We start from the raw sequence: 14,280 nt of genomic DNA on the forward strand, positions 1-14,280 counted from the left end.
CTCTTGCTCGAAATGGTTTGCTCATGATTTGGAGATCCATGTTCTGGGTTAAAATGAGCTGACGCAGTTAGGTGTAGATTTAGATGGCTTTAACATTTTATTAGTAACAGATCGGTCTCATTATGTCATGACACGATAAAATTAAGTTTTGTAACCGTAAACCTTGAAAGTTGTCCTTATAAATCAGAAACATCCAGAAAGCCTCATAAATGCATTCAAAGGCTCTTTGACGGCATCAACATGACCCTCATGGAACAGGTCGCCATAAAAGACTCATTTATCTGGAGACACAAAATAGTGAGGCTGTTGTTGGTATTTGTGTTATTTGAAAAGCTGTTCATTCATTTTCAAAAGATAAAGTGAAACTTTAATTACCAACACTCTGACAGTTCCTTTCCTTTTTCAGGGGGTCATGTCCACCATTTTCCACTTTTTCTAATCAACTAACAGCCGGGAGGTTTGTTAAAGGAACAGAGGAGCAAACAAATTCAACCAATGGATGCCATCCAGGCAGTTATTCTCTGGTAAATTGCAGCTCTGGTTTATAATTTTCATCTATGACCTGACACATTAAATACAAGTTAATGAAGATGTAGCTAATATTTTTCTAAAAGAAAAAAGTGGGAGCTGTTGGATTTGTGCCTGTGGCTCACACCAACACCCCCGCAGTGGTACAGAAATGGATGGACTGCAGATGGTGCAACCAGGAAAACGGTAGGGAGGAGTTCGTATACGAGAACTGTAAAAGTTAGTGCCTTTTTTTTACTTTAATGTTGTTCCTTTGTGCTTTGAAGGTTGTTAGTGGATGACGAGTAGGAGCTCTGAGAGAAACTGGTGTAGGTGGAAATGAGGGTCTGCAGTTTCTCTTTCCTGTTTTCAAATCGCTCATCTTAACATGTCTACATTCTGCTCTGAAACTCGCTCCCTCCACCTAATTTCATTTAAGGTGTCACCTCTCAGGCTTGTTGCTGCGGTTTCTCTCTTTAGTTTGGGATTCAGGGGCAGAACAGCTTTGTGGATTTACGCTCTCGTGTCACAGTTGGAGGTTTTTGTTGTGGATTTGCTCCGTCTTCTTCCATCCACCAGAAATCCTCAGTGTTTGTCCAATCTACTACCGCAGCTGCTATGTTACCAAATTAGCATGAAAACTGCAGACAAGATGAGAGGGTGGAACATGGTGGCAGCTCTGAATTATAGCAGATCACGTGTGTGAAAACTCAGAGAAAACAAAACTTTCCAGGAATCTTATCTGGCTTTGCAAACCTGAGCTGGGATATTATTATATTAAGTTTTACACACACACATATATATATATATATATATATATATGTGTGTGTGTAAAACTTAATATAACTACTGTAAATTACTTATAACTATGTAACTTACTAAACCCATAACATCACAGACATCCACTCATAAACTGAGGACCTGCTATTTATTTAAAGCAGCCTGCTCCTGCATCCTTAAAACTGGTCAATCCTACAAGATTTATGTTGGGTCCTAATGCAGGGCTCTGCAACAGCCTGCCTGTTCTATGGTAGCCCTGGGGGGACATTTGTCAAACTTAAAAACTACCAATGGAATGAACGGATCAATGACATCCTGAGATCTGTTAAGATTGAACAGTGTCATAATTTGGAAGAGATACTTGATTTTGGTGTTTAAGATGCACAGTTTAACCCAAAATCAGTGTGCACACACTGGGCAAGTTGTGGATAGTAATATGACAGCATGACTCATCTTGTTCCAACGATTTGGTAAGGCATAGCCATGATGTAAATATCATGTGTTTAATTGTCAAGGTTTTTGCCTGTGGTCTGGATCTCCCAGCCGTCCCTGAAGGCATCCTTCCTTCAGAGTGCCTCTGATTACTGATGTGCTCCACCTGCGCGGTGCGCTTTATATACCAGTGCTTGACAACAGTTCTCTGCCAGATCGTCTCGGTTTACCCTGCACGTTTCCAGCCATTATTACCTGCCTGCCTGCCCCTGTTCTGACCTCTGACCCGTTTTCTGACCAGGAATACCTGATTCTGCCTCCCCCCTGTCTGGTAACTCTGCTGTCTGTTGTTTGGATTCTGCCGGTGTTTTGACCCTTGGACTGTCTTATTGGATTTGGATTTTGGATTTGGATTTTGGATTTGGATTTTGGATTTGGATAAAAAGGATTTTGGATGTGGATCTGGATATTGGATCTGGAATCAGGAAATATAATTAACACAACTTCAACTCCTCATTTCTCTTTCCCCCAGAAGATTCAGTGGACCTCTCTTACGTACCAAAGACCTGAATTTATATCTGTTTTCCCCTCAGCTTTATCACCTAACCTTGTCTTGGCTCTCCAGTTCCCCACAGCCTCAGTGGACCTCTTTCCGCCCTCTCGGTGCGGAGATCTCCCTGCTCCCTCTATTCCTTCTGCCGGTACGTAAGCTCCAGAATCCACATTTCCCCATTTTGCCACACTTATTCTCACCTTGGTTCTCTTGTTCTCGCAGGCTAGTGGGCGACGTGACCAGACCCGGTTTACCTGGACACAATTCACTACCATACAGTAAATCTGTTTTCTTACCAACCCTCTGTCCTGATATTTTCTGTGGTCCAGTTTGCTGAAAACGTTACATTTAATAATCCATGGTGCTGGTGTAATAACCATATGCTCTCTACTTAGAAATCCATGTCCACAACTTAGTGTATTTTCTATGACATAATTAAGCTGTGGCCACACGTTACTATGGCAATCCCATATTTAAGTGATCCGTGGCGTAAATTATGGTGTGCCCGTGTTTTAGTAATAGGTGACCACAACTTAATTATATCATTCATACAATTAAGTAATCCATAGTTATCACATGAAACATATTTTCTACCAATGTCACCAGACAGGGTCTATAATATTCAGTCGTACGTGTTAAAATTAAGGACACAGAATGATCCAGAAGATGTAGGGTTCAACCTGCTTATGTAGGAAAACCACAGATTTCAAATCTTAAGCTATCTTAAAACCTGGCATCCTTTTTTTTTTTTTTTTTTTTTTTTTTTTTTTTTTTTTTTTTTTTTTTTTTACAGGGAAAGAAATTTAAATAGCTAATTTGACAGCAGATTCATTTTCATATAAATAAAAATAAGGATGTGATCAAAGTGAGAAGTCCACATCTTTCATCTGTAACTCTTCTGTCATTTGAAGCTTGTTGGAGATGAACTGAAGGGCAGTCAGAGAGGAGACGACGGTGGCAGCGTCTGCAGCTGGAGACCAACATCTGCACTAAAACATAAAAACCATAAAATCTTAAAAGTCTCTCGTTTTAATTACGATGACAATTAAATTATTATTCATGGGTCGGGATCCATACTGCATAACTCTTAAACTAACAGTCCTATCAGTTCTCCGCTGTGGAAAAACTGAACAGATCTGTTACCTCTCAGATGACATAAACACATGAATGGAAACATTAAAACTACCTCATTACTGCAGCTGACAGAGGAAAGAAATACAACACAGTATCTTAAAAGTATTTTCTGTATATCCTGTTGATCAGAAGTGTTGGAGGTTTTTTATTTTATTTTTTTTTCTCCAAACTGGTTTTAGTGCTGCTTCAGAGCCTACACCGAGACCAGATTAAAGGACTGTTCATGTCAGGAGCAGGCGCTGGTGTCAAGGAGACCACCCAGAACAGCTAAATGTTTAAGATCACATGTTTAAAAATCCACAGCTCGAGAGGACAATAAAAACCTGATTTTCACCATGGAAGAGCTTGAGCTCAGTGTTCTTCTAAATATTCCAGCAGTTTAATGTTTTATGTCTCCAGCTGAGTCTGTAAAAGCCGCCTGATGTGCCACTCAGAGCTAAATCATGTTTACAGCTGAAGGTTTAAATGATGTTTGCTGCTGTTTATTTACACAATCAAGTGTTTTAATAAAGTCAGCTGATGGTTGTAGACTCCGCCCTTAACAGTGTGTATTCATCCTGTTCGTACATAGATACCAGCTGGCATCGGCGGATGCTACGAAGCATGCCAACACCAACTCTAGTTAAAAAAAGTGTTTAAAAACATGGTTGGTGATGATAATACGTCTTTTTTTCCCTGAAAACTAGTGAACACTGATCTACTGATATTTCTGGGAAGATAAAGCGTTTCTGTCTCTCTGCACCTCCAAGGCGTGCTGGAGACATTTAATGTGATGTAATGACGTAAGTCTGCCGTTGTTCTCTGGAAAAGCAAACCTAGCACCAACCCTGAAAATACACTGGAACCAAAATATTTAAAACAGTTCTTTAATTGCTGTAGTTTCTGAATGTGAGCATGCATTTCTCTGAAATGCCGCCCTGCTTTCATTTAGTGAATGAGAGGATATTAAACATGTCATCAGTCATACATAGAGGTTCAGTTACATGTAAAATAAATATTGACTAAAATGTTCTTATTAATTGTATTAATTCATTTGATTTGACAGTCTGATATTGATACAGTTTCTATATATCGCACTAAATAGTTGGACATTATGATCTTCCTGACTTTTTTTTTAACATCCACATGTACTTCAGCCTTTAGCTCAGCCTCTCAGTCTCCAGATTTTTGCATCTTACCAGCTTCCTGTAAGTGGTCTCTCTAACCAGCCTCTTGCGTTTGGATCCTGTTTCAACATTTGTAACACGATGTTTGGAAGTGAGCAGAAGTCTGTGGTGAGCTGGAGGCGAGAGATAACTGGAGCAGGCTTAGCACAGCCCATCAATGTGGCACAGAATGATTGTTTTAAGCACCTCCAGCCCTCGTCTTTGTGATGGCTGCATATGACGTGGCCTCCGGATATCCATGTGTCTCGTAAAGCTTGCTGTGTCAACTGTGGCTTTGGGTTATGTCTGCAATTTCTTGTCCTTTAGTTAAATCTTTGCTCCTTTCAGTGTGTCAGCCTTTCCTCCCTTAGAGGACGTGATCGCTGCATTTTGCTTGAGCTGAAGTTCCTTGGTTAAAAAGCTGCACCATCATGCATTTGCTCCGTGGGGAAATGCCTCTAAGCTGATTGTGTTGGTTTTCAACTTTTGCTCATAAGCCACATTTTTTTTCTTCTACGTTTCAGTTGTTTCAGCAGAAAAGCTGGATGCTAGCATTATCAGCAAAGTTAGCAACAAGCTGGTGAACTGCGACTCATTCAGCTGTGACTTTGTCTTTAGATGAATGTGAATCTGGACTCACAACCGCTGGACGTGTATAAAGGAACTGCACAGCCCTCAGGTAAGGTCAGTGTTAAACTTTAGGGGATTTTCAGTTAATCTTCTTCCTCTCATGTAGCATGCAGACCTCTGTTTACACCAGGGGAGCCCAAGTCTGGCCCTTGAGATCTACCATCCTGCAACTTTTAGATGCAGCCCCCAGGCCTCTGCAGAGCTGACAGACATGCAGATGACATTTGATTCCGGTGTGTTGGAGAAGGGCTGCATCTAAAAGTTGCAGCGTGGTAGATCCCGAGGACCGGACTTTGGCACCCCTGGTTTACACACTTCTACTCCTGCATTGGTTGTGTTAATATCAGTGGTGAATTGAATGAAAATTAAATTGAATCACTTTCATTGTCTTTTTAACATCCGTGTCACCTGAGAAAGTTGTTTTATTCCCAAACCCAACCAGGAAAGTGTTGCCTAAATTTTAACCAAGCTAACCAAGTAATGGGTGAAACCTAAAGGAGAAAGTAATCAAAAAGAACTCTGAAAACATTTGTTTGTGCATCCTGTAACTTTCCTCAGCTTCACTTCCAGCTGTCTTATCAGGACTTTTTCATAACTAAACACACATCTGCTGCGTGGTTTATAGAATCATGGCGTTGGATGCAGAAACTTTGACTAAAACTCTGAAAATGCTTGTCTAATGAATCTCTTGCATACAAACATTCTGCAACACGACTACCGTAAACAAAAAGTAAAGGCAACAGCAAAGCAATTTTACTGAATGTTCATCTGTGGCGCTCGTCCCTGAATCACAGATAAATCTTAAAATGGCGAAGTAATCAACTTCTGAGCAAAAGACCCTGCAGAAGATTTAATCAAAATAAAAAAAAAAATAATTATTTAATACAAAAGCGATAAAAGCAAGATCTTCTGACCCCACCAAATCATTTCTTTCTTATATACGACCATGTGTACACATGGTTTATCTGGGGGGAGAAAAATGTCCACCTACTAACAAACACAGTGCCAGTAAATGTTGGTGAAAAGACTGAACACATGTCCACATGAACATGTGAGTTTTTCCTTTTCATATGCCTCTGTAAACAAAAAGCCAGAAATAACTGAAATGCTATCAGAAACAAATCAAAATGTGGGGATCTAGCTCTGCCCATGACGCCATGTTTGCCAGAGAGCTGATTAAAGAATCATTACTGCTTCCAGCAGCAACGTCTCAGTTTTTTATGTATCCGTGTCCTCAACATGTTTTCATGCCTTCGTTTTTCCCTCCCTCAGTGGCTCGGTGTATTTTTATATGCAAACAAGTACAAAGTCCTGTTAACAACATAAGCACCAGCACAGCGTTGGTTCTGTCTGCCATCGCTGTGGAAACAATGGAGTTAATGGTGATGGAAGTTACATACAGATGGTGGCGAACATGCATTGCAACATGCATGCGACAGAATGCATTTTTAACTCTTACACACACCTCTAAAATATGCTACTTTAAAAACACTCATCCATCTAAAGAAGGTAGATGGCTATAAATGTAACAGCAGTGGTCAGTAATCAGACGCACTCAGATGTTTGGGTTCAGAGCCCAAAACTGTAAAAAACGGCTTGTGGCCAATCTGCTGACTTGGTCTGAGATGAGACTGTGACAGGACGGCAGTGGTATGACTCTAACGAGTCTTGATGCATCGCAGTCATCATAACAGGTAAATATACAAACTACTGTTAACCTACACATACAGATTATGTTTTTTTCTCTTTTGTTTAATGGTAAATGGTAAATAGTCCGTATTTATATAGCGCTTTTCTGTACCTGGGATGATACCCAAAGCGCTTTACAGTATACAGCACATTCACCCATTCACACACACATTCACACACTGATGGCGGAAGCTGCCATGCAAGGCGCTCGACCACGACCCACCAGGAGCAATTAGGGGTTCGGCGTCTTGCCCAAGGACACCTCGACATGAACTCGACTTGGCCGAGGATCGAACCGGCAACCCTCGGGTTACAAGACGACCGCTCCACCTTGCTGAGCCACGCCTGTAATTGTACAGGCTGTAAGAAATACTGACATCTAGTGGTAAACATGGGTATAACACAGTTGTGAACGTACGGTGGCCGTCAGTGGTCAAGTTTTTCCAGACATAAATGTGATTTTATCTGTGAGTGGATCCAGTGGCCTCAGGTGCAGCGATAGCTGCTTTACAGGTAACTACTTCAACGTTATTTGTCCTTTTAAAAACACTGTAGTAAAAATACTGGCATAAATATTGCAGCTTTTATGTATATTCACCCAAGAAAGTAGATATAAAGATTTATTCTGTGAGGATAAAAACATTTATTTCACTACCAATAAAAACGCAATTTTAATGACATTAAAATTTTATGTTGCTTTGTTTCATGCTTCACCTTTAAATTCAGAAACTTGAGGAAATGCTTCCAAGAGAATTTCCTACCGTACATGGACATCATTCATTGACCTGTCAACATTTTTCAAATGAATATAATGAACCAGATTAGTCCAATTACGTTAACTATTCATAATACCTAAACTGAAATTAATTATGTCACTTGAAGTTTCTCTGGATGGAAGAAAATGATCAACTCTCAGGCTGTTTAACATGTTTTTATCATCCCAGTGATAAAGGCAGAATTAAAGAGGATTTTTAATGTCAATTGGCTGCCAAACACTTTTAATTCAGATCATTTCCAACCAAAATAACTCATGAACAATTAGAGGGAAAGCAGGCTGATGTTCAGCTGGAGTTTTACACTCTTTCTATTGTTAAACTGCTCTTAACCTCAGAAAAAGAGGCTGTATGAAGGCAGAGGAGCATGGAGCTAAAATTTCAGAGGAAATCTTCAGTTATATTATTTATTACAGCCAACAAAAGCTGCTCATTGTGGCAGATGTGCTGCATAACAATTTGAACCATACAGGTGTGAGGGTGACAACATACTGAGAGGCTTTAAAGAGATCTTCAGCAGTATGTGCAGCTGCAGCTTTATTTAAATTCACAAATTACATTCTGCGCAGGCAGTTGCTCCATGCAGCTGAGAGCTAGTGGATAATGCATTCAGCACTGTTATACCTTCACGAAAGGTCTGTTTATTGCAACAAAATGTCATTCTGTTTTTCCCATCCCCGGCTCTCAACCCTTGGAGTCTTTTGCAGCTGCCAAGGCACATTTCTAAATGTGTATTAAATCCATCGGCCGTGCTCGGTGCAGCAGCAGACGCTCCCCTTCCTGGGTGCTGAAGAGCTGCAGTCTGATGGTGGAGTTGTTTCACTACACAGATCTCATTACCTAAAATCCTCAGCTCTGAAACAGAAGGTCAGGGATCAGCAAATCCTCACTTGTGGCCAGGCTTATGTTTCCATTCTGATGCAATTTTTCTTCTCCAATTCCCTGATTATCACACTCCTGCCTGCCAATTTGATATCGCGTCTATCTAAGTTCACTCTGCTTTGGTTTTCACCAAAGCATTAAAGGAGCTCCTTTTCTAAAACCATTTCACACAGGACGCACAGACTCCCTCACACACACGAATCGGAACCCATATGTGAAGAAATTTTAAGGTTTTAAGATTTGTTTATTGTTTCATCAGAAAAACTTTTCACATATTTTGGCTTTAAATATTTGGGTGATTTTCAGTCACCTGTGCCAGCGGGTGAAACTGAGAGCGTTGTGCCAAGGAGAATATTTCTGAATTGGTTCATCATATCAAAGCCTTTAGAAAACGTATCTATGAAGCACTGATTCATAGCAGATTTTAGAAGAAAAAATAATATAAAAGAATTGAGAAATGACTCTTGGGACAAAACATTTACTTCTTCTGTAAAAAAAAACATTAAATCTAACATCTGTGTTTAAATAAAAAAAAAAAACAGTGTTGGGCACTGTTGGGTGTAATCAATATGTTGGTCCACACAACAAACGTATGAGATTATGAATCATTTCATAAAACATCTGCTGACATCTCATTTTCAGGTGAGCCTTGCATCAGATGTTTAAAATATAATACACAGGCAGCAAAAAACATTTTCTGTACAATTTATTCTGGACCTACGATACGAAAACAGCATCAAAGTCCTCAAAAGGCAACGCCAGAGACCTCATCAGGACCTTGATGCTAAAGCTAATATAGCTAGTGTTACTGCTAAATGACATAAGGTGACATTTCAAACCAAACCAATACATTTGATTGTTGGGTTGGAAAAGATAAACACGCTACGCTGCATATTAGGGTTTTTTTTTTTATACTCACAAAACATTTTTTGGTTTAAAATAGAACATTTTACAACCATTTGTGTTGGAAAAGTATAAATATAAGCATGTTCATCATTGTATTTTAGTGCATTAACATGCTGGTGACCAGTTAGCTAAGTAGTACAGTATGAAAAAAAAATTACATGAATAGAAAGTAGTTTAAATTGATTGTGCAAGATAAAATATGCAGTTTATAATATATTTGTTTAACAATTACAATGATTTTAACTTGAAGTTGAGTGATGGTATATACGTCATGACAAAAAATCCTTAAATTAAAAATATAATTTAACTCTAATTTTATTGGAAAAAAATTACAAAATTACATCCTCGAAATCCTAAAATAATCATAATATATGCACAAAAATATGATTTGCTATTGTGGAATGTACATTTATTTAATCTGCTAATGGTAAACGAAAAGATAATATTCCACAAGTGTCTGCATGGACCTCACCACCTCTAACACGGTAGCTTATGCGACTTATACGTGCCTGGACTCCAAGCATGCGTGAATGCCAATAACAACTACTCAGTCTTTTAACTTTTTGGGGAAAAAATGCCTGCTCAAAAACGGGTGTTCTGCACAATAACCTCACTGTCAGTTCCATCCGGATGAAATGAATTATACTCCGAACCCAAAAGAAAGCGATAAACAAGCACACATGGTGCCGAAAACCAAATCTAATGCAAATCCTGGAGGCATTTCCAACAATCCGGTTATTTACCATAAAAAAGGCATCAGATGACAAATAATTAGGTCTCTCTGAAGTGAAAAATGTCCTGGCAGCAACAAACAGGTGGTGAATTTGATTATGATGGTGTCAAGGTGGAGGAAATCTGTATTAGCCTTGAGCCATTCTCTGAGGCGCAGCAGATGTGATTTATAGTGGATAAAATTAGGTGTGTTCACATGATACAAATGAATTCACTGATGCAGCATCACTACAATTCTGCCATTTAGCTTACAGAAGGTTAGTGAAATACTTCCAGACCTTAGAATCAATAAGCTCCACTGAAACCGACTTGAATGAATTCTGTATGAATTTTTGTTTATACACTTGGAGTATCATCATAAAAACATCAAACATTAATGGTGCCTATAATTGCACAAATGATTCCCTCTGATGCTGCTGTTCTGAGAGACCCTTTAATGGGAGCTGCTTAGTGAGAACTATAAAGATGTTTAATAATGCTTCTGCTATCCTTATCAGACCCTGACTCGCTCTAACAAGCTGCAGTACATTCTCACAACTGATCAAACTGTTGGTGTCAGCAAAACTAAATATGAATAACATCTAATATTAAGGCATCCTGATATTTTAACATGAGATGAAACAGTACAGATGTGTGATTAAAGCCTTTGAAATGACATTATTTATGAAACCACTGCTGACATACCCCCCCGCCAAATTATTATCACCTCTGAAAGAGGAAGTGAAAAACATTTTATTATCTCTACAATGGCACCAGGAAGATGATGAGATATATTAGGCAGTAAGTGAACAATCTGTCCTTGAAGTTGATGGATTGGAGGAAGAAAAATGGCAAGTGTGAGGATTTGAGTGTCTAAGGTGGGCCAGATTACGATGGCTAGATGGCTGCGTCCTACCATCTATACGACTGCAGCTTCTCTGGGATGTTCCCAGGCTGCAGTGGTCAGGATCTAATGCACTACAAAAGAAGGAAAATTGATAAACTAGTGGCCGAGGCTCGCTGATGCATTCAGGGAACTGCGGTTGTTCAAATTACTGAACAACTGGTCTGTTCTGATTGTGTTAGAAAGTGTTCGCTCATCAGGTTGTTGCAGCGGTGCTCATGCTGACCTGGATCCGGTAGTAAGTAAAGAAAATACTTTGTTACCTTACTTAAGTAGAAGTTTGGGGTGTCTATACTTTACCGGAGTAATTATTTTTTAGCCAACTTTCTGCTTCTTAGATTTTCATTCAATTATCGGTGCTTTCTACTCTTTCAGTTTAAAAATAGCTTTGTTATTCCTGTTTCATTTCGACCTGTTTTCATTCTGGCCAGAATCGTCCAGATTGAGTGAATTTGATTGTGCTTGGATGAGAAGTATAAACATACCATTCCAAAACTCGTTTCTGTACGTGATCCATCACACCTGTTCATGACACAAATCACCTCACAGTGCAGCAGGACATGGAAGATGGTAGGGTTGTAACCGAACATAATTCTGCATTGATTCAGAGTCTAATCCAAATCTTTATGTGGCAGCATTTGTGATAACAAATCAATCATAGCCATTTTCTGTTGGCCTGGTCTGAGCCATGTTTTCCTATGTGGACGTCTGCTACAGCTGTGGGGAATACATGGCAGTGGGATGCAAAAAAAAAGAAGGCAAGCCTGCAGGGACCTTGTACATGTGGAAGAACGGTTACTTTTCAGTTGGAAAGCGAGCAGTTTCCTCAGTGTGTGAATGTGTGTGTGAATGTGATATATGATGTAAATGGGAATGGGGCTTTTGATCCCTGTTGCCTTGACCAGTGGTTCCAAACTTGGGGTCCCGGACCCCCAAGGGAGTCCCCCAAAGAGCACAGGGGGTCCCTGAGGCTTTGAACATTAGAGCCATTCTGATTAATGTCCACAAATTGTCCCTATTTTAAGAAAAAAAAAAGTAAAACCGTATGTTGTTCATTTAACTTTATCAAAGAACAGGACTCAACTCAATACATTATTTATGATGAGAATCTCACTTTTGAAAGCCTAAACCAAAGCATGGTTTCAGCACAGGGTGGAGCAAGGGGTCCATGGCATTTTAGAATATGCATGAAAGGAGTCCTCGAGTAAAACAGGTTGGGAACCGCTGCCTAAGACTAAACAAGGCAAGATTATTTGTAGCACCATTAAGTGACAGGATGAAAAGTGCTTTACAGAATACAAGAAGCATAATTTAACATTAAAAACAAAAGAAAAAGGAAAAAGACAGAACATTGGATAAAAAATGTATTTTAAAAGGATTAAGTTTAAAAATACCAGCTTTAAAGAACCAGATGGAAATTTGGACTTTTTAAAAATAAAAACTAGTCCATGCAGCAGAGAACAGGTGGGTCTTTAACCTGGATTTAAATAAACTGAGTGTTTCAGCTGCTCTGAGGCTTTCTGGGAGTTTGTTCCAGACATGTGGAGCATAGAAGCTGAATGCAGCTTCTCCATGTCTTGCTATATGTATAATAGACTAGAGCTGGATTTTATTCCACACATTAGAAATGTCACAAAGACAGGATTTTACCATCTTAAAAACATCACCACTCGTTCCTCTCTCTAACCCGCACCAAGGTGCTGATGCTTTTTTTTTCTATTAGAATAGATTATCGTAATGCCCTGCTATCTGGAGTTCCCAAAAAGTCTATTTCTAACTTAGAATTCCTCCAGAACTCTGCAGCACGAGTTCTGACGAGGACCAGAGCACGGGAACACATTACACCAGTTTTAAAATAGCTGGGTTGGCTCCCCGTGTGTTTCAGGATTGATTTTAAGTCTTGAAGTTGTTAGTTGTTATGAACCCTTGCGGACCCTGAGATCCTCTGGTACCGGCCTCTTAGTAAGAAATAAAGCATCTGGTGAGTCCTTGTTCCACCACTACGGGCCTGGACGGTGGAACAGCCTCCAGTGTTTCCTCCTGGGGATCCTCCACACTGGTAGCTCTACCTGCTCTGCTTTTGTTTGTATGTGTGTATGCGTGCAATTGTGTGTGAAAGAGACTACTACGAGGTGTGTTTTAATTTTCTGTTATATATTCTGGTCCGTGAAGGCTTTTAAATTTTGATTTTAATATGCAGAATTTCTGCTTATTATGTAAAACACTTTGCGTTGCTTTGTGCATGAAAAGTGCTCTGTAAATAAAACTTGATTTGATATATCTGTGTGTCATCTGCGTAGCTATGGTAACTAATTTTGTTTTTCTTTATGACCTGTACCAGTGGGAGCATGTAGACGTTAAACAGGAGAGGCCCCAGGATGGAACCTTGGGGAACTCCACATGTAATTCTTGTCTGATGTAAAATTACCCATTAACACAAAGTACTTTCTGTTCTCTAAATAAAATTTGAACCAGTCTAGTGCAGTGCCAGAGAGGCCCACCAAGTTGTCTAATCGGGAGTAATATATTGTGGTCGAGTGTATCAAATGCAGCACTGAGGTCCAGTAAGACTAAGACTGACATTTTTCCATCATCTGTGTTCAAACATGTCATTAATTGGTCAGAGCATCTCAGTGCTGTGGTGCCGTCTAAAACCTGACTGGAAGATGTCGTAGCAGCTGTTTTGTGTTAAAAGGTCGTTTAGTTGATGAAAAACTGCTTTTGTCCATGATCTTACTTAAAAACAGAAGATTTGAGATCGGCCTGTAGATGTTCATTTGTTTCTAGATTGTCCCTTTTCAGCAGAGGCTGGATTACAGCTGATTTTAGAAGCTCTGGGAAGACGCCAGAAAAAACCACACGATGACTACCTGTTGAACCGCCACGTTGCCTCTGGTGTGTGAATGTAAGTTTTAAGAATGACTTGAGAAACTTAACCATTCCAGGTTTTATTTCTTTATTTGTATCAAGGATCCTCATTAGATGCTAGTCTTCCTGGGGTTCATGTAAAAAGCAATAATATGAGAAATGACCTTCAAACAAATCTGTAATGATGCAATTTTACACCCACAACTCAAAACCCCAACACACCCCATACTCCCTATGACCTCACATTTAAATTATATGAAATAAAATACAATAAAAGATGAAAATACAAAATCCAGTACTAACAAGACGGAACAGATGATTACATCTAAATGAATCTATATGTCATCACAGGAAATCCCACTAAAA

The 14,280-nt window shown here is 39.5% G+C and overlaps 1 protein-coding gene and 1 long non-coding RNA gene across 5 annotated transcripts in view; one reads left to right on the forward strand and one right to left on the reverse strand.

Moving 5' to 3' along the window:
• The window catches only part of LOC121638480 (VPS10 domain-containing receptor SorCS1), a 201,772-nt gene that overhangs the window by 129,685 nt on the left and 57,807 nt on the right, over positions 1–14,280 (reverse strand). The gene's annotated exons all lie outside the window — the stretch shown is intronic.
• Positions 1,994–2,541, forward strand: LOC121638520. Its single transcript, XR_006010035.1, has 3 exons — positions 1,994–2,050; positions 2,313–2,420; positions 2,495–2,541. It is a non-coding gene; the product is annotated as an uncharacterized LOC121638520 (long non-coding RNA).

The sequence above is a fragment of the Melanotaenia boesemani genome, chromosome 4 (assembly GCF_017639745.1).
Source record: "Melanotaenia boesemani isolate fMelBoe1 chromosome 4, fMelBoe1.pri, whole genome shotgun sequence".
Classification (NCBI taxonomy): domain Eukaryota; kingdom Metazoa; phylum Chordata; class Actinopteri; order Atheriniformes; family Melanotaeniidae; genus Melanotaenia; species Melanotaenia boesemani.